Genomic DNA, 27902 nt, shown 5'->3' on the forward strand with positions numbered 1-27902 from the left:
CATGTAACCTTTTGAGATTGAGGTTTGTTTGTTGTTTGTTTTAAGGGGGCTGGGAATGTAGCTCAGTAGTAAAGTACTACTGGGTTAAAACCCAATACCTCCCCAAAACAAACAACTAACAAACCTCAATCTCAAAAGGTTACATGGTATAGCCCTCTATCTAACATTTTTGAAATGAAAAACCTACAGAGATGGAGATCATATTAGTAGTTACTAGAGGATAGGGATAGAGTGGGAAGGGGATTTATGAATACAAAAAGGTAGGGATTCCCGCCCCCCCTTCTGAGAATTGAGCCCAGAGTACTTTACCACTGAGCTACGTCCCCAGATCATATCTATATATATACACACACACACACATATTTTTTATAACTTTATTGTATTTGTTTATATTTTTTTTATGTGGTGCCGAGGACCGAACCCAGTGCCTTACATGTGCTAGACAAGCGCTCTATCACTGAGATAGTAACTCCAGCCCTTAAAATATATTTTGAGACAGTATCTCCTGAAGTTGTCAAGGCTGGCCTTGAATTTGTGATCCTCCTGCCTTAGCCTCCTGAGTAGCTGGGATTATAGGTATGTGCCACTATGCCCAGCAGTTAAAAAAGCAAGTTCTTTTTAGGTGATGAAACAGTTCTGTCTTCATTGTAGGAGTAGTTACATGAGTCTATACATGGGATAAAGTTGTATTTAATTACACACACAAAATCCCATGTAGAAGTATGCAGGTTAAAAAATAAAATGAATACTAAGGAAGTTCTGTAGTACAGGTAACAGTAATGTGTCATGGTCAATTTTACTGATTTTGATGTCTTTCTAGAACTTTGTAAGACATCACCTTTGGGGGAAGCTGGGTGAAGGATAAATGAGACTCGGTGCTATTCACAACTTCTTGTGAGTCTCTCCATCTTTTGGGGATACCAGGAATTAAACCCAGGGGCACTTTAACCACTGAGCCACATCCCTAGAGCTTTTTAATATTTTATTTAGGGACAGGGTCTCACTGAGTTGCTGGCTTTGAACCTGCAATCCTCCTGTCTCAGCCTCCTGAGCTGCTGGGATTACAGATGTGTACCACTGAGAGGTGGGCTTGTTAATTTACATTAAAAGAATGAAACAAAGAAAGTAGAACAAAGTTGAATGAATGTAAATGCCTAGGGCTGGTGTTTGGGGAGGTAGCAAAAAAAAAAAAAGTAGGGGTAACAAACTGGGGCTGAAAGAGTTTCACAAGTTTCAACTATTTAGGGCCTAAACTGACTCCTCACCATCACATCTGCTGTCAAACTACTATAGTGCTCCTTATTCTGCCCATTTTAGACAGCTGACAGTTGTTCTTTATTGTTTCTTGGTTATCATTTGGGGCAAAAAACTAGATGTATTCCAAATGGAAACAAATCAATTTTAGCCCCCATGGTGTAATCTCCAGGACTTCAGCCCTTTTTAGTTATTAGTTTCCCCATTGCCTAATACTGAAAGTCTAATTCTTTGCTGCCAGAGGGATTTTTTATTTTAACATCTGAATTTGATGCCACTGCAGATATTAGAAGTTGCCAGAAGGCTGTCCTCCAGATAATTGTCCCTTGCTCTAGCTTATATCACTGTTTTGTTGCAATTAGCATACAGAATATGCACTGTCATCTTATTAAAATTTATATTTTTTAATGGAGGAAGCACATGGAGAGTTGATTGTGAAGCTGTGGCTTATCCTTGCTCTTCTTAGTTACCTGTGTCTAAATTAAGCTGAACCTCTGGGCCTCAGCTATTTCTAAACAGGCATCACGATTTACTAAGGTTAATGCCTGAGGGAACATTAACCTTGCAGACAGTAATCTAATTCAGTGTCATCACAAGTGCATAATGCGGGAGTCTGGAGTTTTGCCAAAAAGCACTATTCAAATGAACATTCAGTTGGCAAGGTGGGTGTGGACCAGGGAAGAATTCTAGAAAAGGTTATATAGATATTTTAATGCCCTTTCCTTTCCCTTCAAAGTTTGTTTAAATATTGTAGAGATGTTCTAAATAAAACCTACATCTTATTATTAAGAAATCATAATGAAGGTGTTTCATCCTACAGAAAGTTCCTGATACTCATAATGTTCAATATTCACTGAGTATCTTTTATGTTACCTGGCTGACCTTGTGCTAGGGTGCGGACACAAAGATGAGTAATTGTAAGCCATTTTAGTACCGGCAAGCACCTCAGGGCGCCTAATAAATGTTAGTTAATGAAGGCACCCCTTAAGGAGGTCACAATTCGGCGAAGGTCACTTAAAGGGTCCCAAAGAATGAGACAACTGTGCAATTCTAGCTCTGAAGAGAGCTTTACCAAGACCTTTGCGGCTGTACCGTCCGAGTTTTGGGTTCCAGGCGAAACGAGCACGAAATACTATAAGACCCTCTCCAACAGGGTCCAGGGCCAGAACTCTTAATCTTTCTCTGCTCAAAACCTGAATCTCAGTTTGCAGACACTAACAGGGTTTGTGACAAGGGCACATGGTTTCATCTTCCGGAAAAGGAGCTTTTGGGGTGATGGGGAAGAGGGCTAGGTAAGAGGATAAATGAAAAATCCAAGAAATTCTAGCCGACAACCTTTCACCTAGGTCCTCGCCCCTTCCACTTCCCGAGGCCTGATGTCCTCCCGACTCCCAAGTCCTCCAATTCTTCGGGCGCCAGGCACAGACTGAGACTGAAAGCGGGGGTACCCCATCTAAAAGAGGTTTCCTCAGTTCCGATCTTTTCCAAACCGCTTCTCTACGGGGTTCAGCAGCGGGGGACCTGAGGTTCGGGGCCAGGTTCTCCGGCCACGCAGAGCTGGTGACACGCAGGCGCCGGAATCCAAGCCACGCTGGGTCTTCCAGCAGGTCTCTGCGCCAGGCGAGGGCGGGCGCCGCACAGCGCTCCCCAAGTACGGGGCTTCCCACAATGCACCGCGGCGGCAGTGGCGGCGACCGCGGCGGCGCTCTAGCCGCGGCATGTCTGCCTCTCTACTGCTCTGGGAGGAGGAAGAGAAGGAGGAAGAGGAGGAGGAGGAGGGGGAGGAAGAGGAGAAAGGCGCAGGGGTGGGAGCTGTTGCCGAAGCTGCCACAGTAAAAGTTCTCCCCCCTCCCCCTTTCCCCTCCTCTCACGGCCCCAAGGAAGGTTGAAGCTGCCACCGCCTGCAGTCGGTGACCGCGCGACTCGGCGCCCGCCCGCGGTAAAGCGCTCGGCCTGGCAGGCCCGGGCCCGGGGGAGGGCGGGGGAGGGGGAGGGGGCGGCGCGCGGGGGGGAGCGCGCGGCGGTAACGGCCTGACCCTGGGGGGAGCGAGCCATGGCGGGGCGGGGGTCGGCCCGGGGACCGACCCGCCGAGGCCGCAGGGAACGGAGGGGCTGGCTGGAGGACGGGAGGAAGCAGGGCGCGGATGGTGGGTTGGGGGGTTGAGAACGGATAATGACGGGGGTGGCAGAGGAGAGAAGCCGGCCTCCAAGGCGTGAGGGGGGTGTCAGAGGTAGAGAGAGAGGTGGGATGCTCGCGTGCGGAGGCCGCAAGGGTGCTGGGCGAGGGTGTAAGAGGCCGGGGAGACACCAGGTCTCTGTCCACCGTGCCTGGTGCAGTGCTTTATGTACCGCAGGCCTCAAGTCACTGGTGGTGCCCGAGTGTGCTCTTTGGTAGAAGGGAAGGGCAGGGGTTGGAGAAAAAGGGAATGCTTGCGAGAAACATAGTGGGAGTGTGAAAGGGGGGAGAGAGGCCGGAGGGAAGATGCCGGATAGGTGGAGGAATGCAGGGGGTGGCTGTGGAGGAGTCTTGAGGATACTGGGGGGTGTTCATTGTGCAGATACCTTAGGTATTTCATTATGGAAAGAACTGAAGCGTTTCCAAGGCAAGGAAAGAAGGAATATAGGAGTTTCCGCGAATAGAAAGGAGAGCGTTTGAAGCAAGAAGGAGTGCTAAATGTTAGAAAAGATGCAGGGAATGCATAATAAAATAGACGTGGCATAATTAATAAATGCTGGCCCAAGGACTAAAGAGTTATTTCAGATGGGCCAGGATGGCCTAGTTCCGGACCTGTTTGGGCTCTTCAGTAGATGACATCTGGTAAGTGTGGTTCCTGGCTGTGGTTGGGGTCACTGAGAATTATAGTTCGGTCTGAGACATTTTGGTCCTGCACCAGTGAATATGAAAACCTCTGAAACGGACCTTGAGAAAGAGCCTGGCCTATGGGAATTCTTGAGGCATGGAGTTTACATTTTTAGCGAATTTGAAGTATTGTCACATCAGAGACTGGATGAACACTATCCTAGCAAATGCTGTAATAGAAATTACTTGACTTGGCGGTTTTCTTCTTCACTGCCCAGCTTTATTTGGTCCAGTGGAGCTTGTGCCTTATTATTCAGCCTGGATTGCAGTACATAAGATTATAATTGATGGTGCGGGGAGTCCGTTTATAGTGGCCCTTTGGAAGTTCCATTTGTTGCTCAAATGTGTCTGGTATACTGGATTGGTATCTCATACCTCTGGGGATGGTGGGAGATCTTTTGCCATTCACACATAGTTCCTGTTGTACTCTCACTAAGGCATGGTGGTATTGAAGAAAACAAATCTGCCAGCAAAATGTGGGCATGCAGACTAGAGGATCTAGAATATATGTTTTGGTCTTAGGTTGTTAGTTCAGATCTCTGTTATCATGAGGGCTAAAGGAACCTGAAGAGACTGGATACTTCTAGAGCCAGGCTGGAGGGACAATTAGAATCTCTATGTCAGGAAATGAATCAGGCTCTCTCTGTTGGATTTGCTGAGCCCACACTAGACCTGATTTCCAAGAGGGAACTCTGGGCAAGAACCATGCTCTTAAAGTTTACCTGAATATTATTCACCTTTTGTTTTGAGAGAAATTATATGCACATTATGTTGAAAAGAGGATAGTAAGCATGTTACCTGTGAATTTATTTTTATTTATTTTTTAAATGTAAGTCTAAGTCAGGAGATTAATGGGGAAGATGGAAAGGGAAAAATCAGTCATGCATTCCTTTAGCAAAAATTTTTAAGGAATTAAGCTAATTTAGGATTAGATTGGAGAGAGACTTTCATTACAAATTTTCTTATAGAAAAATCCAGGATCATTATTTTAAATATTAGGAAACGTTTCAGTTTATTTGGAGTTACTCACCTTTTAAAAGGACTTCCTTGTGTTACATAGTATGAGGTAACTATTTTTACTGTACTATGAGAGGATCAGTTTTTCTTCCCTTCTTATACTGTGTATTATATTTTTAATTGTAATTATGATGCACTTAAATATAGTATGTTAGGTTTTTTGTCTTACATTATGAAATAATGTCTCATAAAAATTGTTCTTAGGGGACTTAGAATGAAAAGCAATAGCCCAGTCTTGCCTGTCCATTGTAGTTCTGTTTTCCAGAGGCTACTACTTCCAAGCCTAAGTTTTAAGTTCTTTTCATACTTTTCTCCAGGTCTCTGTGTAATGGGCATATACCATTTTTTTTGATTTATCAAAATGACATTATCAAGGAGTCATGCTTCAATGAATGAAAGGATTTTTTTCCCCCGGTGTGTGGGGGGAGGTGAGTACTGGGAAATGAAGCTGTACCACTGAGCTATATACCCAGCTCTTTGGGGTCTTGCTAAGTTGTCCAGGCTGACCTTGGAACTTGTGATCATCCTACCTTAGTCTCCAGAGTAGCTGGGATTATAAGTGTACACCACTGAGTCTGGCAATGAATGAAAAGGATTTGTTATTGATATTATCTCCCTTTTCCTTCTCCTTTTTCATCTTTATAGTTGTTATTTTAGTTCTTTTATTTGATGTCTTATATCTTTAAATAATATGCTTAAGCTTCATTTTAGAGTCCAACAATTTAAGGCTGTATGTCTTCACTTCCCATTGTGTTAGATTAGGATTTAGACTAGCAGGACATGAAGTTGAGAGAAGCATTTAGAATTAGGCTGAAAATACTGGGTGAGATAATAAAGGGAAATTTGGATGGACCTTTAAGGAAAACTGCCTTGGAGAAAAGAGTATCTTTGAAGCATTAGATATACTGGTTAGGGGTGAGGAGGAGTTGCTTGACAATGAAAATTATTCATCTTGGAATTAGTTACCAGGTTGCAGTATTCTTTGATAGTCTTCTGGAGAATTTCAGTGCATGAAGTCTGGAAGATTATTGAAATGACCACTGAATGTTCTTCCTAGGCTTCTATGGCTTTTTTTTTTTTTTTTGGTGGTGGTGGTTGTTCTGGGGATTGAACCCAGGGTTGCTTTACTACTGAGTTACATCCCCAGCTCTTTTTTATTTTTTATTTTTCAAAACCGGGTTTCACTAAGTTGTTGAGAATCTTGCTAAATTGCTGAGTTTAGCCTCAAACCTGAGATCCTTTTTCTTCAGCCTTCTGAATTGCTGGGATTATAGGCATGAATTACAGGGCATGATTTGTATGGCAATTCTTCCTTTTTCTTTTTCTTTTTTTTTTCTCTCTCCCTCCCTCCCTCTCTCTCTTTTTTCTTGTGCTGGGGCTTGAACCTAGGGCCTCATGTATATGAGGTGAATGGCCTACCACTGAGCTACATCTCCTGTACTTTTTAAATTTTATTTTGCAACAGAATCTTGCTAAGTTGCCCAGACTTGCCTCAGACTTTGGATCTGCCTCAATCTCAAGTAACTGGGATTACAGATGTGCACTATTGCACCCTGATTGATTCCTGCTTTTAGGAAGGAATGGATTGGTGTGGAGAGAGTGTGTTTATGTGTGTGTGTTTGGGGTGTGTGTGTAAGGAGAGAGGACTAGAGAAATGTGATAAGGGCAAAAAATGAGGGATAGGGATTCTGGAAGTAATAATTTGGGAGGATGCTGGGCATTTTGATATAATTGATGTGCAGGAGATTTACTTTATGATGGTGAAACTGGTAGTTAAAGAAATGAGCATATTTCAGCCACTAATGCAGTGGGATTGTAGTGGAAAAACTCTGCTGCTTGTAGAGTCATAAAGTATTAGTGTTTTTGAAAATTTGTATATGAGGCCCAGGCCAGTGAGATGGATATAGGGAAAACAGAAAGATAATGCTCCACTTCTTTTAGGAAGTCTTGTTTAAGTAACTGCACCTTTTGAAAGGATTCCTTATTATTTATTTAACCACCAAGCTACATCCCCCAGCTTTTTTCTATTTATTTTGTGACTGAGTCTCACTAAGTTGCTTTGGCTGACCTTGAATTTGTTATCTTCCTGCCTCGGCCTCTGGAGTCCCTGGGATTACAGATGCATTGGGAATTACTGGTGGGAGCCACTTTGCCTTGTGTTCTTATTCTTAATAAAAATGGCATTCATATGTAGATTTTTACTGTTAAATTTTGTATTTGCTTATGGGAATTATCCTCTTTGTTTTGCAAGTAACCTGCTCTAGGGCTGAGACTAATCTCTGGGGGAACTCTACAGCTTGATTCTTAAGTGTTTAATAAATAACCTGTTGAATGACTGCTAGAAAGTAGTGTTCACTGTTACTGATAATAGTTGGACTGTATGAAATTACTGAGTACTATGGGAATATTGTGGACAAAAGTGTGTGTGTGTTTGAGAGAGTGAGGACAGAGGGGTATTTGATTGGAGGGTTGCTAGCTTAAGGGGAAAAGACAGAATGGAATAGAATCAAACTGTAATAATCCTGCAAGTACATCAAATGGATAGAATCAAAAAGTCTTTTCTAACATAAGGCTTATTTAATCTGAGGTAAATCTGGTCTGGAGTGGGCACTGATTTAATTTGGGCTTTATCTCTAGCTTTTTAAGAATCAGCCTAATTTAATTCATTTTTAGGATAATAAAAAAAATTAGATGCTGGGTGCGGTGGTGTACTCCTATAATCCTAACTACTTGAGGCAGGAGGCTTGCAAGTTCAAGGCCAAACTTGGTTATTTAGTGAGACCCTGGCTCCAAAGGGGTGAAATGGTTGGGGGTGCAGCTCAGTGGTACAACACTAGCTTAGCATGTGTGTCCCTGGGTTTGGTCCCCAGTATTGAAAAAAAAAGTTAGATTTATTTTTTTTTTACTCAAGGAATTTATAATATTTACATTATTTTAAGAGAAAAAAGCAGTTGTAAAGTAATTTACTAACAGTGTATGATTTTAGAAAAATTAAAAAAAATATATCTCCAGGTGAGATTTTTGTATTTTGATAATCATTTTCAATAGTAGTGTTCAGAATTTTTTTTTTAAATAATCTTTGAGCCTCTAGTGCTAATTTATACAATTTAACTATTTATTGAATACCTATTGGAGAAGGGGACTAATAAAGGTGAGTAAAACATTGTCCCTATTCTTCAAGAATTTATAATTCCTCCAAGATGGCACATTTATAAATAATACAAATTATACTGTTATTCTGAATAGTGTCATTGTTGATGATTTTTTTTTACTTTAAAAGATTTTATTTTTAGCTGGGTATGGTGGTGCACACCTGTAATCCCAGCTACTGTGGAGGCTGAGGCAGGAGAATTGAAAGTTTAAGGCCTAGTGAGACCTTGTCTCAAAAAAAAAAAAAAAAAAATTGAATTTTTTAAGAAATGCTGAAGATCAGTCAGTATCAAATAGAGTAAGTGAAGAGAAGTTTTACTTTAAATTCAGTTAGTTAAAAAAAAAAAAAAAGGAACGATTTCTTGGTTGACTAAGAAACTGATTTTTAGAAAATACTCCCGAAGAGGAAGCTGGAAATATTTTGAGCAGTGGTGATGACTTCATATTAGTTAGGCACTAGATAAATGTTGAGTGTATCCGATGGTTGGGTGGATGGAGTAAATAAATGAATAAATGATAGACTCCCAAGGTATCTTATTTTAAAGAGGACCATGATAATTTGAACTATATAAATAAGTTCTAGGTGCATTCATTAACAATTTCATTACCTTGAGCAAGATACTTCATGATTTAAGTTCACAAATGAGTTTTACAGACACTAAGTGCTGTAGGAGTTCAGAGAATGGAGACATGAATATTTGCTAAGGTTTGGGGAAAGAATTTAAGTGAACCAAACTTTAGCTATATACTTGAAAGAATTCCATAGGGATCTCAGAGGGGAACTAAATGGCTCCAAATTTCTCTTGCAGCCCTAGAATGAACCTAGAGTCTAGATCTATTTTTGTCTGAGTACTTTATGCCTGTTTCACTTTAGTTACTCCTTCTGGTTTGTTTCTTTTCAAATTCGGGATTGTTGGGTAGATGTTGAGCCCCCTGCAATAACTATGGGGTCTGTTTCCATCTATGTCCAGTGTAACTTTTAGTTTGTCCTATTCTGCGACTGTACCCTGTAAATTACTTAGTCTCTGTGAGTGAAAAGCATGAGTCAACTTGGCCCTGTTATCCTGGCATTTTCCTGCACACTTTTCTCAAAGCTGCTTTCTGAATTACGGAATAGAACAGACTGAACTGAGGGCATGTATCCAGTGGACACATGATTTTTTGAATAAGTGAGTGAATGAGAAGGTATGTGAGATAATTTAGAAGGTCTGCATTATCCGTATGTTTGCTGTATCCGTTTCATTTATTCATAACTTGACATTTCCTTCGCAGGATTTAATGGGGCTCATAAAAATATGCGTTGGAAATGCATTAAAATAATTTGAGAAGGTCTAGTTGAAGAAAAAAATTGCAGAAGGCAAAATCTGTCTAAAGAATGTATAGGATTGTTATAATTAGAAGCATACTCAAAAAAAAAAAAAAAAAAAAAAGATTACCAGGTGTGGTGGTGCATGCTGGTCATCCCAGCTACATGGGAGGCCGAGGCAGGAGCATCATAAGTTCAAGGCCACTTAGCAAGACTCTGTCTCAAAATGGGGGAGAAAAAGGAGACTGGTGGTTTAGCTTAGTGGTAGAGTGCTTGCCTGGTATTCTTAGGGCCCTGAGGTTCAATCATCAGTAAAGACGGGTATGTTTCAAGGAAAGCTTGAGAATATGGAGGGTAAAGAGGATTATTTGAAAGGGCTATTTTGAGGAGGAAGATGGTAAGGCTGTTTGAAGGATATGAATAAATAGAAATTTGGAATATTATAGAAATTATGTGATTTATAATTAAGAATTTCAGAAAATAAGGGGATGAGTTTTCTTTATCAGATAGTACATATTATATATTGGGATGAGTTTTCTTAACACATGAAACATGTTGGTCATATGAAAAAGCATTTTGCATAAATTTTTATACAATCATCACAAGTGTATCATAAGAATACACTGATTCTCAGTTTTATCATCAGGAAATTGGTAATGCCAAATATTACTAAAGCTGTTTTTTTTTTTGCGGGGTGGGTGGGTGCTGGGGATCAAACTCAGGTCCTTGAACACACTAGGCTCTATTATTGAGCTACATTCTCATCCTCCCAATGTTTAAGTTAAAGGGTAGAAAATGCATTTGACTAGGTGAGGAACCTGGGACTGCATTTTAATGGCATAGAATTGGATTTTTAGCTAGACTTTGAAGGGATAGGTAGATCTGACTGGTAAAGGTTATTAAAAGAGAGCATTACAACCTTAGGGATTATTAGCATAAATAAAACCTTGGGTATTAAAAGCCTAGGATCTAAAGAGAAATGGTTAAGTTTTTTTTTTTTTTTAAACTATGATCCACAGTAAGAAAAACAAGCCACATCTTCACTTAAAAAAATACATGTTTGTGTGTATGTATAAAACAGAAATTTCAGGAGCTGGGATTGTGGCTCAGTGGTAAAGTGCTTGCCTAGCATATGTGAGGCACTGGGTTCAATTCTCAGCACCACATACAAATAAACAGACAAAATAAAAAATTTCATCAACAACTAATACAAATATTTAAAAATCCCAGAAATTTCATATAATAAACTGTTCTTAATACTATCCTTAATAGAATAACTATCCTTACCATATTGGATGATTGGATGTGCTTGGATGATATTTATTCTTTTTTTTTTTTTGGTACTGGGATTGAACCCAGGGTTGCTTAACCACTGAGCCATATCCCCAGCCCATTTTTGTATCTTATTTAGAGACAGGGTCTTGTGGGGGATGACAGGCCTGTGCCACTGTGCCCAGCTGGATGATATTTATTATTATTTTTTTTAAAAAAGGAAAACAGAGCTGGCTGCAGGGTGGGGTTGGCATTACCTATTAAACTGATTTCATGATCAACTGAACAATTCATCACAACCTGTAATTTGGAACATAGAATTCATGAATAGGACACAGTATGATAGAAAGTAAAAAGAGTCAGTTGGTGTTGGGTAGAAAATGGATGACCTTGAAAGCTAAACCAAGTAGTTTGTATTTGATATGACATGGTGTTGTGCTTAGTAAGCAAACAGAAGCTGGGTTTGAGTCTTAGACCTTCTATTTACACAGTCTATGATTGTAGAGAATTACTTCCTTTCTGATTCTCAGTTTTATCATCAGGAAATTGGTAATCATTATACCTTCCTGTGAGGGGTTGTTGTGAGGATTTGAGGATTAAAGTATGTTAACAAAGGATTAAAGTATGTTAACATGTATCATTAATGTATGGCTATTGAGCATTTTTAAGTAGAGAATTGAGCCAAGTACTATATATTGAACCCAGGGCTTTGCATATGCTAGGCAGGTAATATGCTAGATTATAGCACTGAACTATACCCCTAGCCCCAGAAAACATAATCTCACTATAGCTATACCATAAAGAATTGGGGCCACTATGGTAGTAAAGTAAGTTTGGAGATAAGAAGACCAATTAGGTTACTAGAGAAACTAAGAAGGGCTTGAATTAACAGTAGGATTAGAAATGAGGGGATGGGATGGGATTGGAGGTAGGACTGGAGGACTGGAAAAATGACTGTAAATTTATACTTGTGGAAAAATTCAAATGGCAATAGCTGAAATTGAATTGCATTTTAGGGTAGTTTATTGGAGTACAGTAGATTAGATAGTATAGTTTCTTTTATGTAATAGGTGCTTAATTATTTGTTGAATGATTAAATATGGGAATTGTAAAGAATTGAGAGTTGAGACAGTGATGTATGGATATAAGACGGAGGGGTTAGATTCTAGGGTGTTTTCAGTGGACTGCCAGGATGTACTTATATGGAATATTTTTGTACCCTTGCTGTGTTCAAGTTTTCATGGTAGGCAATGTGCAGAATACATATTTTTATATGACATAGTCCATGTTCTTCAGGGAGTTATCTGGGGACAAAATGGGGGTAATGACATAAATATAGCAACTTTGATCAGATTTGGGTTTGTGGAGAAACTGGGGTGTAGCTTAGACCTTGCAGGGTAAATAGAATTGTAGTAGACAAGATGGTGAGAGTTGGCATTCTAAGAAGAGATATGAGTGACACAAAGATTCTGGGTGTGTTTAGGGGTTGACAGTTTAAATTAGTTATACTTTAGGGTTCATTTTGAAGAATGGAGGGAAATCAAGCTGGGAAGTGGATGGAAGGCCTCAAAATCCGGGCTTAATTGGTTTTTAAAATTTATTTATTGAGATATGACACATACTAAGGGTACAGGTAAATGAGTTTTTGTTAGGTGTACATTTATATACCCACTACCCAGCTTAATACAGAGAATAAATAGAGAATATATAATAGAGAGAATATATCTCAGAAGGCTACCTTATGTATCTCCTCCAAGTTGATGTTTCCTATAACCCACAGTAACTATTGTGATTTCTAAATCATAACAGAGTAATGCTGTGCTTTTGAACTTCATATAAGTGGAATCATACTTTTCTGTGTCAGTTTCTTTTGCTTGACATTATTCTGTGAGGTTGATCATGTTGCATATAGTTATAGTTCATTCTTTTTCATTACTTCTTGAGATTCCATTATGTGAATGTACCACAATGTAATTATCCATTCCATGACTGTTGGACAATTGAGTAGTTTCCATTTTGGGGATGTCTAAAGAGTTTTAACTTGACTCAGGTGGTATTGGGAAACTATTGATGACTTGAGTGGGGAAATGAGGGAGCTTAAGAATGCTATCTGGTGACATTTTCTTTTTTGTAATGAGGAGAGCATGGTAACTGGGAGACAAGAAGGCTACAGCAAGAGTGTGAAATATTGAGGATCCCAGTTGGGAATGATGGTAATGGAAATAAAAGGAAAGGGATAGATAGATATGAGATACCTGAAAGAGCTAGGTCTGGTGGCACATGTCTGTAATGCCAGCAACTTGGGAGACTTAGGCGGGAGGATCACTAGTTGGAGGCCAGCCTGTGTAATCTAGTGAGACCCCCATCTCAAGATAAAAAATAAAAGGACTGGGGATGTAGGTCAGTGATGGTTTGAATACCTACTACTAGGAAAAAACCAAACCAAACCAAACAAATACTTCAAAATACCTCAAAGAAAGAATTGGGGGGGTTGGGGTTGAGGCTCAGTGGTAGAGCGCTTGCCTGGTATGTGTGAGGCACTGGGTTTGAGCCTACCTATTCACCACATAAAAATAAATAAAATAAAAGTATTGTGTCCATCTACAACTAAAAATATTTAAAATATTTATAAAAATTGAGGAATGATGGTGGAATGAGTTAGACATCATTACCCTAAGTACATGTATAAAGATATGAATGGTGTGAAAATACTTTGTGTGCGTGGCTTAAAAAATTGTGCTCTAAATGTGTAATATGAAATGAATTATATTCTGCTATCATGTATAACAAATTAGAATAAATAAATAATTTAATAAAAAGCGAATTGAAAGGGACTTTTGAGAAACAGTAGAGAAAAAGAAAATGGAAGCTCTAGGGCTTATAACCTGGGTGACTGAGAATTTTGATGCCATTAACAGAAATTAATTTGATTAGTTAGAACTATTTTGGTATTTTAAGACACATTGATCAGTGTGTAAGGTACCAATGGAAATATCCATGGGGGAGTTATCTAGCTAGAGTTAAAAATACTGGATTGAAACTGAGGAAAGAGGTTCAGTAGAGATTTGGGAATATGTACAGAGAGTGATAATTGAAGCTACTAATTCTGGATTTGGTAGGGCAGTGATGGTTATGAAATTATTTGGACTGATAATTAAAGTGTTAATTGGAACAAGTAGTTGAATCTAGCTAAAAAGAAGTCATATATTAAATTCCTCAGGAATATATGTAGATTGTAGCAGAGGGTGATGGTTTAAAGCTCATTTAGGGGGCCTAGGGGAAGATATCCATATGGAGAACAAAAATGTAGATGCATTGGTGAGGAATGAGACCCCGAAGTGGAGGGAAATAGAGAAAGTTCCAGAACAAAACTTGTGAAAGTGCCCACAATTTAAACTTAAGAAGAGAAACAGTAGTCTTTTGAGACAGAAGCAGAAAGCAGAGAGATCAGAGTGTAATGATACACTAAGAATCATTTGCAAGAGTGTGTACAGAGTAGAATCATGTGCCTATACAAACCAAGGTGGTAGTCCACGTCTCATTGTCAGAGGATAAAGACTTAGATAGTGGCTCATAGGATATGTTACATAGAATTTTTTCTACTTCTCTTTCTTTTTCCCTTTGTGGTCTTCAAGAGAGCAATTCACAGACCAAGATGGAGGCTTACTGGTAGAGTGGATTGGAAGAATAGAAAGCAATGAATGTAGGAATTGTATTAACAAGTTTAGTTTGGAAAGGAAGAACAACTTTTCTAAAACTGGAGGCAAGAAGTAACAGATGGATGAAGATAGAGCATTTTAAAAGTTGTAAAGAGGATTACAGGTGGAGAAGGTGTGATTTAAGGGAATTTTGTGGAAGGAATTGATTATTTGATAGGATTAAGGATTTAAATATGAAATTGATTTAGATTAGTTAAGGAAATGGAGAGTTGTATTTAGAATTAATCTGTTGTGGGAGATTTCATGGCTTTCTGGAGGTGTTTAAGACCCAGTGTGTGGGTGTGGAGAAGACAGATGATGAGGATAGTCTGTCTCTGGGGAGATGCATAGTGAGTATAATGGAAGGTCATGATATTCTGTAGAGGACAGTACTGAAATGGCTGAGGGACAGTTTTAAATTATGTAGGAAACAAGTGAGCTAAATGATGGTAAAGAGTATGTGTATAAGTAGAATATATGTGGTTGTGTTTAAAAAGAACGGGGGTCTCAATTGGTGGCCTGTTTTTCAGTATGTACATGTGGCTAGCTGAAGTGCAGATGCTGGTTTTAGGAGCTGAGGAAGGCCAGAGTGTAGAAAGTTTTTTTATCCTCATTGTTGAGGTCATTGAGAATAATGACTGAATATGGGACAGAATGGGATTGAAATTATTGGGGAAAAGAGTACTCTGAAGTTTGATAGATGTTAATAGTTTAAGTGAATAAGATGGACTGCAAACCAATTTTTTAGTGATAGAGTAACAGTGGGAATGACCTTGAGGAGCCCAAAGCAGTAAGACTTTTTATCAAGCTGAAGGAATAGGAGAGTGATAGAGCTAAGACATGAAAGGAACAGGTTTTCCAGAAAAAAATCAAGCTTGAGACGAAAGGAAATGGTCACAACAATCCACCTAAGAGATGATAAAAATCCAAGTTGTTTTGTGGCTCAGGGATTGAGGGAAATAGATGGATTTGTTTGTTATATTCATCATCATTTCTGTCAATTCTTTTATTTAGAGCATAGATGATATTTTGCAGAAGCATAACTACTCATTTGTAATATGTTGATATAAATTCAGTGTGTGCATTTTTTTAATATTTACTTTTTTTAGTTATAGGTGGATCCATATCTTTATTTTTACGTGGTGCTGAGGATCGAACTCAGTGCCTCATGAGTGCTAGGTGAGCGCTCTACCTCTAAGCCACAATCCCAGCCCCAGTGTATGTATTTCTTTTTTCAGCAATGGGGATTGAACTCAGGGAAGTCTTACTGATCTGCGTTCCCAGCTCTTTGTACATTTTAAGATAGGATCTTGCTAATTTGGCCAGGCTGCCCTCAAACTTGTGATTCTCTTTCCTTAGCCTCCCGAGTAGCTGGGATTGCAGACATGTGTCACTGTGTCTGGACTTTTTATTATTTTAAATCTTGAGCATTCTAATCTTAGGGGTTGAATCCTTTGTCATCTTCCATATACTTACCTTCATTGATGATATTTGAAACTTAGACCAGGCCTCTTATTTTTTGGTTTATGTCTCTGCTTCTGAACTGTAATTTGTCCATTTGTGTAGTAGTGTTCATTTTTGTCAGTCTTTTGCCTTCTGTCGCCTTTTCCCTTGTATTACCAAAGACTTGACTCTCAAGTAGGTGACTAAATGTGCCTTAGTGTGGTCCCAGCAACTGGCATACATTTATTTATTTATTTGTTTATAGTACTGAGGATTGAACCCAGGGGTATTCTATCATTGAATTATATCCTCAGCTTTTTTTTCTATTTTATTCTGAGACAGTCTTGCTAATTGCACAGACTGGCCTTGAATTTAAAAATCCTCCTGAATTGCTAATCTTCCTGCCTCAGCTTCCTAAACTGGAATTACAGGCATGCACCACTATGCGTGGTGCAACTGACATTTAAAAAAAAAATTTTTTTTATTATTAGTTGTTCAAAAACAACTGACATTTTTAAACCATTAAGTGATCAATGCTATATGCTCCAAATATGATTTACATTTTATATTCCTCACGTGATTAACTCTTTCATCCTTTGAGTAAAGAATACTTTTCCTGATCTTCCCTTTTCAGGTCAGAGCTTTTGATATTCATGTTTCAGAGAGAGAACATATGTAAGGCAAAAACATGAAGTGGCAATGAGAAAAATATGACAAGGCACAGAGTATTGGTGTTTCATCCTAGTGTAGCTTTAGTTCCAGCATCCTGACTGCTGGCATTCATCATTATTTTTTTTTTCCCTTAACTTCTTCATCTGGTCACTCATCAAATTTAATAAGGAAGACTTCGAGTTTGAAGGTCTAAGAAAGCCTGAGGATGTTACATCTCAAGATTTTTTTTTTTTTTTTTTTTTTGGGTGCTGAGAATGCAACCCAGCCTAGCATGTGCTAGGCAAGCACTTTTTACAACTGAGTTACATCCCTAGCTCTCAACTCAAAACTTGGCTTAACATACAACAACCTTGCCTGAAGTGATCTAGAATTATTTCCAGGACCTGCCTCAGCCATACTTGAGCCTTGTGGAGTTGGGTGTGTTCTGAGTATTTGGGTGGATTGTGTGGGTTAGGATAGTGATGGATATCTTAAGGTCTTGGGAGGGGTTATTTTAGAAATGGAGAGTTGTTTTAAATAATAACTATTTAAGTTTGACATAGATAATTGACTTCGTAAGATAGGGTTTGGATGCTTGAGCATCTAGGTTGGATGTTTTCCTTGCCAATTTGAGAAGAGCCAATATACAAGGCATTAGAATGAAATACACACTTGGTGTTGTGCAGAGTCCTTGTAATATGTGTGTTTGTCAAAATGTATGCACTTGTATGTGTAGATACCCATAATAAGAATTTGTTCATTCGATTAGGTTATATAATTAGTATTTAGGGAAATGGGCCTGGTAGTCTTTAAGTTATGAGTGATTCAAATGAATTGTTAGAAAGTATTTGGAAAGATTTTAGTCAAGTTATTGGGATATGCTTAGGAAATGGATTTTTCAGTGACTAGCGGCCGCTCTGGAATAGTTTCACTAAATTTGAGGGCATCTTGGGGCAAATTTGTGTGTTAAGTTGTAAAGTGTTTGCTTTGAAGGAATGAAGGAACAGATGAGAAAAATGCAGTTTGGAAGTTATGTATGAATTGATTTGGTAGGAGCTGATAAAAATAAAAGTTTTATTTAAGAGACTTTTGAATAGCCAAGTTGTGGAAGAAATTTATGAAGCTTGTTAGTATTAGAAAAGTAAATTTCTAAAGAGTAAAATGGAACGATGTTTCAGGGAAAAATTCTTTAGGGAAAAATACAGCTTTTAGGTTAAAAACAGGTCACGGATAACTAGGATGAAAAATTAAGATATGGAGAAGGAAGCGTAAGAGGAAGGATTATGGAAGACATTACTGAAAGATTTTTTTATTGTAAGCCTATGTTACTACAGGGCTGTGTTCTTGGGTGTTGTGTTGGATAGTACTTTTGATGACTGGTTTTGTAAGGAAAGGGGCCATGGTTTGTAGGGGTGCGGATTTTTACCTAGGATCATTAAGCGTCTTTATTTATTAAAAAACCCAGGAAGTAGGAATTCCGGTTCGGTGGGCTTTTGGAGCGGGCCGGATTGGATCAGATGCTTAGGCTGGACTTCCCTGGCGCTCCGCTGGGTTGCGGGCGGAGCTGCAGCACAGAGCTCTGCGGCTGTGGGCCCGAGCTCAGCCGAGCGGAGCCAGGTGGAGCCGAGCCCAGCCGAGCCAGGCCCAGTGGCGCTAGTGGGCCGCTGGGACCCGCGCGCGCTTGGGGTTCCTCGGGGGCGCTCCATTAAGTGAGCAGGCCCTTGGTCAGGGCAGCCTGGGTCAGGGGAGGGTCTTTTGCTGAGTGTTCAAACAGACCTCCGCACGCGGCTCCCACGGCTTCCTTTTGTTGTGTTTGGGAGTGTGTGTGCGCGCAGGCGTGCGCCTGTGCCGGGAGGCGGTGGCGGAGTGCTGAGAGGTTGGCGCTGAGAGGCCGGCGCTTTTCGCTTTTCTGCGCGGCTGCTGGCGTGCCTGGGCCTTGGCTGACGGTGGGGCCCCGCGGCCGCTGGACACTGAGTCTTCCGGGTTGGCCTTGCAGCCCGCCGTGAGATGGGGAAGTTTGTGATTGCTCCTCAATGGCTAACAAGTGTCTGCCTGGTAGCTGGGCTGCCGAAGGCTAATGGACTCCTTCCTCTCCCCACCAACTCTGTTCTTGCAAATCTTCTATTGGACTGAGTTGTGTGTACAGTTTTAGGGTCTGTGAAAAGATCAGGCTGGTAACTTGGTCTACTAGACAAGTAGTTTTCTACTTGGAATCAAGAGCAAAAAATGTATTCTTCTGTCCTTATATTGGCTGAGCTAGTAAAACCTCTAAGTCTGGTGGTAGGAACTAAGGCCGTTCCAGAATTAGGCTGTGGGGCAAATTTTGCTCTCCAGACTTTGTCAAGCACTTTTACAGTGCCGAGAAAGAAATACTTACATAGTAGACGAAAAGCTAAAGTTAGGAAATACAAAGTTGAAGCTCTTCTCCACTCCATAGCTTGAATTTAAAGGAGGCTTTTTGTCTTACATACTAATTATGACTTTTTCTGTTCACATATAGAATTTTGCAAAACAAGTATGGTGTGATTTGAAAGAAAAGCTCTCTTATTAATTTTATGAGGAAAATTGTAAAGGCACCACAGAATTTTGAAATTTCAAGTATGTTAAATATTGCTATAAATAAAATCCTATTCAGAGTTTTTGATTTAATAAATCTAAAAATATTTTTGCAGTTGTCCTTTGGGTGTAGGAGGTAGTCCTGGGTTTCTCTGTGGGCAGATTTTCAGTATTGTCAGCATGATATGGGTGTAGAACCTTAACCTGAGTGAATAATTTGCTTGAGATTACCAGTCTGTTTTGCAGCTGGGAATAGACTCTGGGTCTCTTATTCCCAGTCTGGTGACCTATCCAAGAATAGACTAATGAAACTGGGTATTTGCCTGTTTGGAGGAAAATATGACCAAATTGGTTTTATAGTGTGTATTTAAATAAGCTAAAAAGTGAACTTGGGAACCTTCAATTTTGTTTAAGTACTTAAGTTTAACTGTAATTCTCTGTGCTGGATTGTTGTCCTTTCTTTTTTCGTAACTTTTTTTTTTTTTTTTTTAGTTGTAGATGGACACAATACCTTTATTTCATTTATTTATTTTTATGTGGAGCTGAGGATCCAGCCTAGGGCTTCACATGTGTGAGGCCAGCGCTCCACCACTGAGCCACAACCCCAGCCCTGTTGGCCGTTTCTTTACAAGCATAAAGGACTTGAGAATATTCCTCAGTGTTACTTTAAATGGGATTTGTACCATATTTATGTTTGATTAAAATAGATGCTTATGGTATTCAAATTTTTTTTTTAGATGTTGATGGACCTTTATTTTATTCATTTATTTATATGTGGTGCTGAAAATTGAACCCAATGCCTCACATATGCTAGGCAAGTGCTGTACCACTGAGCCACAACCCCAGCCCGCTATGGCATTTAACTGTGGGTGGATGTTTTTCACGTGGATAATCACATTAATTAGAGAATAGCAAGTGACTTGACTGTTTAGCCTCCTTGAAAAATGCTAGGTAGAAGAGGAATTATGTCAACTTTATTAATCTCTATTTAAAACCTTTATTTTTTATTGAGGATGCTCAACAGCATACAGATAGAGTAACTGAGAATTTACTCCACAGCTTTGTGGGCTGTTTCTCTCATTAGTACATTGGCCTCACACAACATTTGGTTAAGGTTTATTAAGTTGGCCTCCTACAAAAGAGTACCTTGTCTTTTTATAGTATCTGACATGCAGTTGGACCTTTTTGTTTTGATAGAAAATCATTCCCAGTGCTTTTCTTCCTATATCACAAAATAAAACAATCTTTCTTCATTTTTCCCATCTTCAGAAAGCTCTAGAGTATTTTAATCTAATATAATGGTTCTCAAACCAGAGATGATTTTGACAGTATCTGGATACATTTTTGGTTTTCTTCCTGGGAGACTGTTTGCTTCTCATTGGTAAATGCTAAACATCCCATGGTGTTTGTGACAGCCTCTACAGAAAAGAAATAATTCTGTGTAAAATGTCGTAGTGCCTTTGTTGAGAAACCCTGATCTAAAATATTGAGAATAACATTCTTCCAAATGATTTAAACCTATGAGAGTTATATAATTGATGTCTATATCGTATGTATTATAAATCTTTTCCTAAAATTGTGGTTAGAATGATCATGGGTCAGAAGTTCTAATGTATATTAGAACATTAGAGCACAGGATTTTGGAGTGGAAAGTATAACTCCTTTGGCTTATAGATGAGGAAACAATTTCATTTTTAAAAAAAAAAATTATTTTTTATTTTTTTGTTCTTAGTTTTTTAAAATTTTTTTTTGTTTTTTGAGGAAACAATTTCAGAAAGATTGTGACTTGCTCAGATAATGAGAACTCAAGTCTTGTTATTTCAATTATTGTGTAGTTTTAATTATTTAATTAAAGTTAATTGTAGTCTTATTACTGAGGGAAAGGTCATTGTATCATTTGTGCTTGATATACCATTAAGTTTAATCAAATTAAAAATTTTAAGTAATTGCACTGAGAAGTATTTTTTTCTCTTTTTGGTACAGGGGATTGAACCAAGGGGTGCTTAAATATTGAGCTATGTCCCTAGTCCTTTTTACTTTTAAATGTGGGGCAGGTTCTCGCTATGTTGCTGAAGGTCTGGTCAAATTGCTGAAGCTGGCCTAGAACTTGGGATTCTTCTGCCTCAGCCTCCCTGGCTGCTGGAATTGCAGGCATGCACCATTATGCCTGGCTCTTTTTAGTGAATTATTCAGATTCACACATATTTGTTGAATTCTTCAGCGTGGGATTAGTAGGCACTGTAAAGATTTTAGTATTTCTTTTTTATTTGCAATACTGGGGATTGAACCTAAGGGTCTTGGCACATGCTAGACAATTGCTCTGCCGCTGAGCCGTATCTCCAGCCCCTATTTATTTATTTAGGTGCTGGGGATTGAACCTAGGCACACTTTATCACTGAACTACATCCATATCCTTTCTTTATTTTCTTATTTTTGAGACAGGATCTGACTGAGTTGCTTAGCATCTTGCTAAGTTGCTGAGGCTGGCCTTGAACTTCCGATCCTCCTGCCTCAGCCTTTCAAGTTGCTGGGATTACAGACGTGCACTGACACACCTGGGTCTAGCCCCCTTTCTAAATTTTAGTTTGAGACAGGGTCTAAGTTGCACAGAATGGCCTCCAATTTGCAACCCTCCTGCCTTAGCCTCTCTGCTTTCTAAGAAAATGTTAGAAAAATTTAAAAAGACCCCAGAGAATTTTGAGATAAAACAGTTTAAAGTTAATTAGAATAACTTAGGCAAAATTTTTGTCGTTGTTGAAAATGATCTTGCTATGTTGGAACTCATGGGCTCAAGTGATCCTCCCACCTCAGCATCCCAAGTAGCCAAGATTATAGGAGTGTATGTACACTCCAGTTTAAGTAAAATTTCTAATGCAAAACCAACTGGAATTATTAAAACATGTTATGGTATCTTGAACATATACATTTGTTCTGTTGTGTGAGGATTACTGTAAGGGTGAATTATTGTACTGATTAAATCTTTCTAATATGGTCCCTTTGGTTAATTTTAGAAAAAGGTTTTGGAGCCTTTATGTGAAATATAATTGGATAAAATAGTACTGATATTTAGATGAAATATTTTCAAATTACCAAAGAAATGTATTGTCAGAGAAAGAAGATCTATGGGGTTCTTTACATATTTAAAACATTTTTTCTGTAGTGCTGCCTTTTTAAAAAATAAGTAAAACAAAGGCAAAAACAATATTATTTGTATTCCTTCTATATTTTCTTATTTTTGTGACAGGATCTGACAGGGCAAACATTTCTTTAAAAGTTATTTAAGGGGCCGAGGCTGTAGCTCAGTGGTAGAGTGTTTGCCTCACAGGTGTGAGGCCCTAGGTTCGATCCTCAGCACCACATAAAAATAAATAAATAATAAATAATGATATTAAAAAAAAAAAGTTATTTAAGAAGCTGGGCACAGTGGCACATGCCTTTAATCCCAGTTGCTCAGGAAGCTGAGGCAGGAAGATCACAAGTTCAAAGCCAGCCTCAGCAAAAGTGAGGGGCTAAGAAACTCAGTGAGACCCTGTCTCTAAATAAAATACAAAATAGGGATGGGGATGTGGCTCAGTGATTGAAGTGCCCCTGGGTTCAATCCTCAGTAACCCCCCCAAAAAAAGTATATAAGAAATTTATAGAATTAAAATGCATGTTGGCAAAATAAAAATGAAACCAAGAATTAATATTCTGATGTGTGTGTGTGTGTGTGTGTATGACTTTTTTTATATTAATCTTTCATTATAGAAAAATTTAAATATAGGAAAAAGAGAATTGGCCTAGTTTCAATAGTTAGTAATTCTTGGCCAGTTTTGTTTCATTTATACTTTTCTATTTTATCCCCTCTCATCCCTCTCCTTCCTGTTTCTTGGCACCCTGTTCTGTTTTGTTTTTAATTTTTTTTTTTTTAGTTGTAGATGGACATGATACCACCTATCTATCTATTTATTTATTACACCACATTCTCAAAAAGAATTCTTTATGTAGTCTGTATATAATCTTTGTTAGATATATAAATTTCAAACATTTTCTCTAAGTCTACAGATTATTTATATCTTAATAAAGTCTTTTGGCATGGAAACATTTTTAATTTTGTTGGAAGTCTGGTTTCTTTTCTTATATGGGGCATGGTTTTGTTGCCAAGTCCAGCAACACTTTGCTTAATGTTCTAAAAGATTTCCTCTGTGTTGTCTTGTACAAATTCTATAGTTTTATGTTTTGCATTTAAATCATGATTCATTTTGAATTAATTTTTGAATATGATTGTGAGGTTTAGTACAAAAGTTTTTATTTTTTATAGTTGTAGATGGACAGCATGCCTTTATTTTATTTGGTTATTTTTTGGTGATGCTGAGGATCAAACCCAGGGCCTCACATGTGCTAGGCAAGCGCTTTAGTACTCAGCCCCAGCCCCAGCCCCAAAAGCCTTTTTTTTTTTTGGCTTGTAGATATCCAGTTGCTCCAGCACTATTTGTTAAAAAAAAAAACCAAAAAAACCCCCCTATCTTTCCTCCATTGAATTGTTTTTTACCTTTTGTCAAAAATCAACGAAACACATTTGTGTTGGATTATTTTTGAATTCTCAGCTCTGTTCTATTGATCTGTCTTGTCTTTCAATCAGGACCATACTTTCTTGACTGTGATGGCTGGTTAGTAATTCTTATTGGGTAGAGCATTCCTCCTACTCATTCTGACTTCTCTGCTTCCTTTGCCTTTTCATATGAATTTTAGAATAATCTTGATTATATTTGTAAAAATATCTTGCTGTGAGTGTATAGGAATTGAATAAGCTTGTAGTTTCATTTGGAATGAATTGTTATAGAGACTTTCAATCAGTGATCACTAGATATTTTTCCATTTACTTAAGATCTTCTATATTATATGGAAACAAATTCCAAACAAGTTCCAGTTTCAGAATTGAATAAATGTAAAGAACATCGAGCTGATGTCCCCTGCAGAATTTGGAGGACTGTTTTGATTAGTTGTTGGTGGGGACAAATCTCCACTTACTTCTTGGTGACCAGAAGTCACAGAATCTTCTGTGTTGATTGTTGTGGTGTGAGAATAGAGTAGAAAAACTTTCCTACAGACAGTTTTGATTTGCATGTCTCTGATGCCTAATGATGTTGAGTATCTTTTCATGTGTTTGGCTACTTGTCTTTGAGAAATATCTGTTCAGATCCTTTACCCATTTTAAAATTAGGTTGTCTTTTAATTGCTGGGTTGTTAAAGACTTCCTTTTATATTCTGGATATTAGGCTTTTATCAGATGTATGATTTGCAAATAATTCTCAGTAGTGTTTTTGAAACTCAATAGTTTAAAAGATGTTTTGTTGTTATAAAAATACATGAGATGATTTACCCTCTTAAACTTAGGTGTACAGTATGGTATTTGCTATAAAAGCACAGTGTTGTAGAACAGCTCCCTTTAGAAACTTTTCATTTTGTATTACTGAAATTTTATATGCAATGGAACAACAAATGCTTATTTTTACCTCTCTTATCCCCTGGCAACCACTATTCTACTTTATGTTTCTGAGTGACTACTTTAGATAACCAGATAACCCATATAAGTATAATCATGATGTATTTGCTTTTTTGTGACCAGTTTATTTCATTAGCATAATGTTCTCAATTCATTCATGTTGAATTTCCCTTTTAAGGTGGAATAATATTTCATTTGTATAGTTGTGTATACAGGACATATATTTACATACTTATACACACACACACATACAGGAACACAGGAACCTTCATAAACTTTCTGTAGTGGCTATACTATTTTTAATTTCCATCAGCAGTGCACAAATTTTCTCCACATGGTCACCAACTTTTTGTTTTTCACTTTTTTGATAATGGGCATCCTAACATATGTGAGGTTCATTGTAGTGGTTTTTGATTTGGATTTCCCTATTGATAAGGGATGTTGAGCATTTTTCATGTCCCTGTTAGCTATTTGTTGTTTTTGGAAAACGTCTATTCGGGTCCTTTCCCCCTTTTTCCCTCTAGGTGCTGTGGCCTGAACCAAAGGCTTCTGACATGCTAAGCACTTGCTTTACCACTGACCTATACCCCCAGCCTTTCCTTTTTTAAATAAGGTTACAGTTTTGTTTGTTTTCTTCTTTGTTGCTATTGAGTTCTTGTATATTTTGGGTATTAGCCTCTTCTAAGATGTATTTACACGTTTTCCAGTATTCTGTAGGTTATTTTTTTAGTCTGTTGATAATTTTCTGTGCTCTCCAGAAGACTTTTAGTTTGATGTAGTTCCCACTAGTCTGTTTTTGCCTTTGTTGCCATATCCAAGAAATCATTCTGTTATGAAGCTTTTCTCATTATTATTTTCTAGATTTACAGTTGCAGCTTTTATATTTAAGGTGTGTGTGTGTGTGTGTGTGTGTGTGTGTGTTTGGGTCCTGCTTATTGAATCTAAGGTGTCACACATCCTAAGCATGTATTCTACTTAATTACCCCCTCAAGCTGCTGGGGTTTTGATATGAGTTCCATTGAATCTATAGATTAATGTGGTGAAGTATTTTCATTTTAACTATTGATGTTTCTGATCTATTAATGCCAGATGTCTATTTATCTTGGTCTTTGTTAATTTCCTTTAATGATGTTTTGGAGTTTTCAGTATACAAGTCTTGTGTCTATTTTGTAACTTTATTGCGAAGTACTTTTTTCTTTTTGGTGGTGTTATAAATGGCATTTTCTTAATTTCATTCTTGGATTGGTCATTGATAATGTATAGAAATATAATTGATGTATGTAAGCTAGGCATGAGGGTGTATACCCATAATACCAGCTATTTGGAGGTTGAAGAAGAAGAATGACAAGTTTGAGGCCATAACTTTTATTTCATTTTCTTGCCTAATTTACTTTGCTAAACCACTATGGTAGTGTTGACTGGATATAGCAGGAGCAGGCATCTTTTTTTTTTTTTCTCATCTTAAGTGGAAACATTCAATGTGGGTAACTTTTAAGTGTGATGTTAACTCTGGACTTTTCATAGATCTTTATCTGGTTGAGGAAAGTCCTCTCCCTAGTGTGTTTTGTTGTTGTTGTTGTTGTTGTTAATTGTTTAAGGCTGTTGGTTTTCATCAAATGTTTTTCTGCATCCACTGAGGTGATCTGACAAAAGTACAGGTTTTTGTCCTTTGTTCTATTGATATGGTAAATTACATTAATTGATTTTAAGATGTTAAACCAACCTGGCATTCCTACTTGGTCATGGTGCAAAATCTTTTATATATGTTGAGGATTTGGTTTGTTAGTATTTTGTTGAGGATTTTTGCATCAATATTTTCTTCTGAAGTCTTTGTCTTGTTTTGTATTAGCAATACCTCATGAAGGGAATTGGAAATGCTTCTTCCTTAATTTTTGGGAAGAGTTTGTGAAAATTTGGTATTGATCCTTCATTAAATGTTTAGGATAAGCCCTCCATAGTGGTGCCTGCCTGTAATCCCAGTGACTGAGGAGGCTGAGGCACAAGGATCACAAACTTCAGGCTAGCCTGGGCAACTTAGTGAGATACTTTGTATAAATGAATGAATGAATGAATGAATAGAAAGTGCTGTGGATGTAACTCAGTGGTAGAGCACTCTTGGGTTCAATTGCTTATACTGCAAAAAAAAAAAAAAGTTTGATAGAATAATTCAACAGTGAAGCCATCTTGTCTAGACCTTTCTTTTTTGGGGACTTATTAAATATAAAAACCCAGTTTTCTTGGTTATAGGGCTACTTATATTATCTCTTTCATTTTGGTTGAGCTTTGGTAGTGTGGCCTTGAGAACTGGGGATCAAATTTAAGAGTATAACAGTCATAGTATTCCCTTATTATCCTTTTAATGAATGCAGGCTCTATATGGATTTTTTTTTTTAAAGAGAGAGAGAGAATTTTTTTTTTAATATATATATATATATTAGTTTTCGGTGGACACAACATCTTTATTTGTATGTGGTGCTGAGGATTGAACCTAGCGCCGCGCGCATGCCAGGCGAGCTTGCTATTGCTTGAGCCACATCCCCAGCCCTATATGGATAATTTCTTATTTCATTCCTTCTATTATTTGTGTGCTCTCCCTCCCCCACCCCATAGTTAGTTTTGTTAGAGGTTTATAAATTGTTGTTTCTTTTTTTCCCCTATTTTCCATTTTATTGATTTCTGCTCTATTATTTCCTTCTACTTGCTTTGGGTTCATTTTGGCTTTTTTGTAGTTTCTTGTGGTAGATAATTATGTTGTTGGTAATTATTTCTAATGTAAGCCTCTAGTGCTATAAGTTTCCTTTTAACTGCTGTGTTAGTTGCATCCCACACATTTTGACTCTTGTTTTTATTTTTGTCTTTATGTATGTATTTTAAATTTTTTATTTTGAGATTTCCTTGACCCATGGACTTTTTAGAAGTGTGTTGTTTTATTTCTGCTTAGAAGTCTTTCTGTTACTTATTTCTAGTTTTAGTTAAACTTGGTCTAAGAATACACTATTATTTCTGATTTCAACAATTTTTTGAGATTCATTATATGCTCCAGGACGTGGTCTGACTTGGGGAATGTTTCTATGGGAGTTTGGAAAAAATGTGCATTTTGCTTTGTCCAGTGAAGTATTGTGCATATGCCAATTTGACTTGATTGGTTGTGTTATCAAGGTAACCACTCTGCTTAAAACATATGCGCGCGTGCGCACCCCCCCCCCCCCC

General features: G+C 38.1%; 1 protein-coding gene across 9 annotated transcripts in view; it reads left to right on the forward strand.

Moving 5' to 3' along the window:
• Positions 1 to 2942: 2942 nt before the first annotated feature.
• The window catches only part of Znf148 (zinc finger protein 148), a 144632-nt gene continuing 119672 nt past the window's right edge, over positions 2943 to 27902 (forward strand). For 2 of the 9 annotated variants that reach the window (XM_048793974.1, XM_048793967.1), the window contains exon 1: positions 2943 to 3193. The gene's annotated coding sequence lies outside the window, so the exon portion shown is untranslated. Of the gene's footprint in view, positions 3194 to 3562; positions 4073 to 5540; positions 5560 to 18401; positions 18671 to 27902 lie in introns of those variants that run through there. The other 7 variants (XM_015486853.2, XM_048793973.1, XM_048793971.1 and 4 more) reach the window with 7 other exon arrangements.

This window comes from Marmota marmota, unplaced genomic scaffold, assembly GCF_001458135.2.
Source record: "Marmota marmota marmota unplaced genomic scaffold, marMar, whole genome shotgun sequence".
Lineage (NCBI taxonomy): Eukaryota > Metazoa > Chordata > Mammalia > Rodentia > Sciuridae > Marmota > Marmota marmota.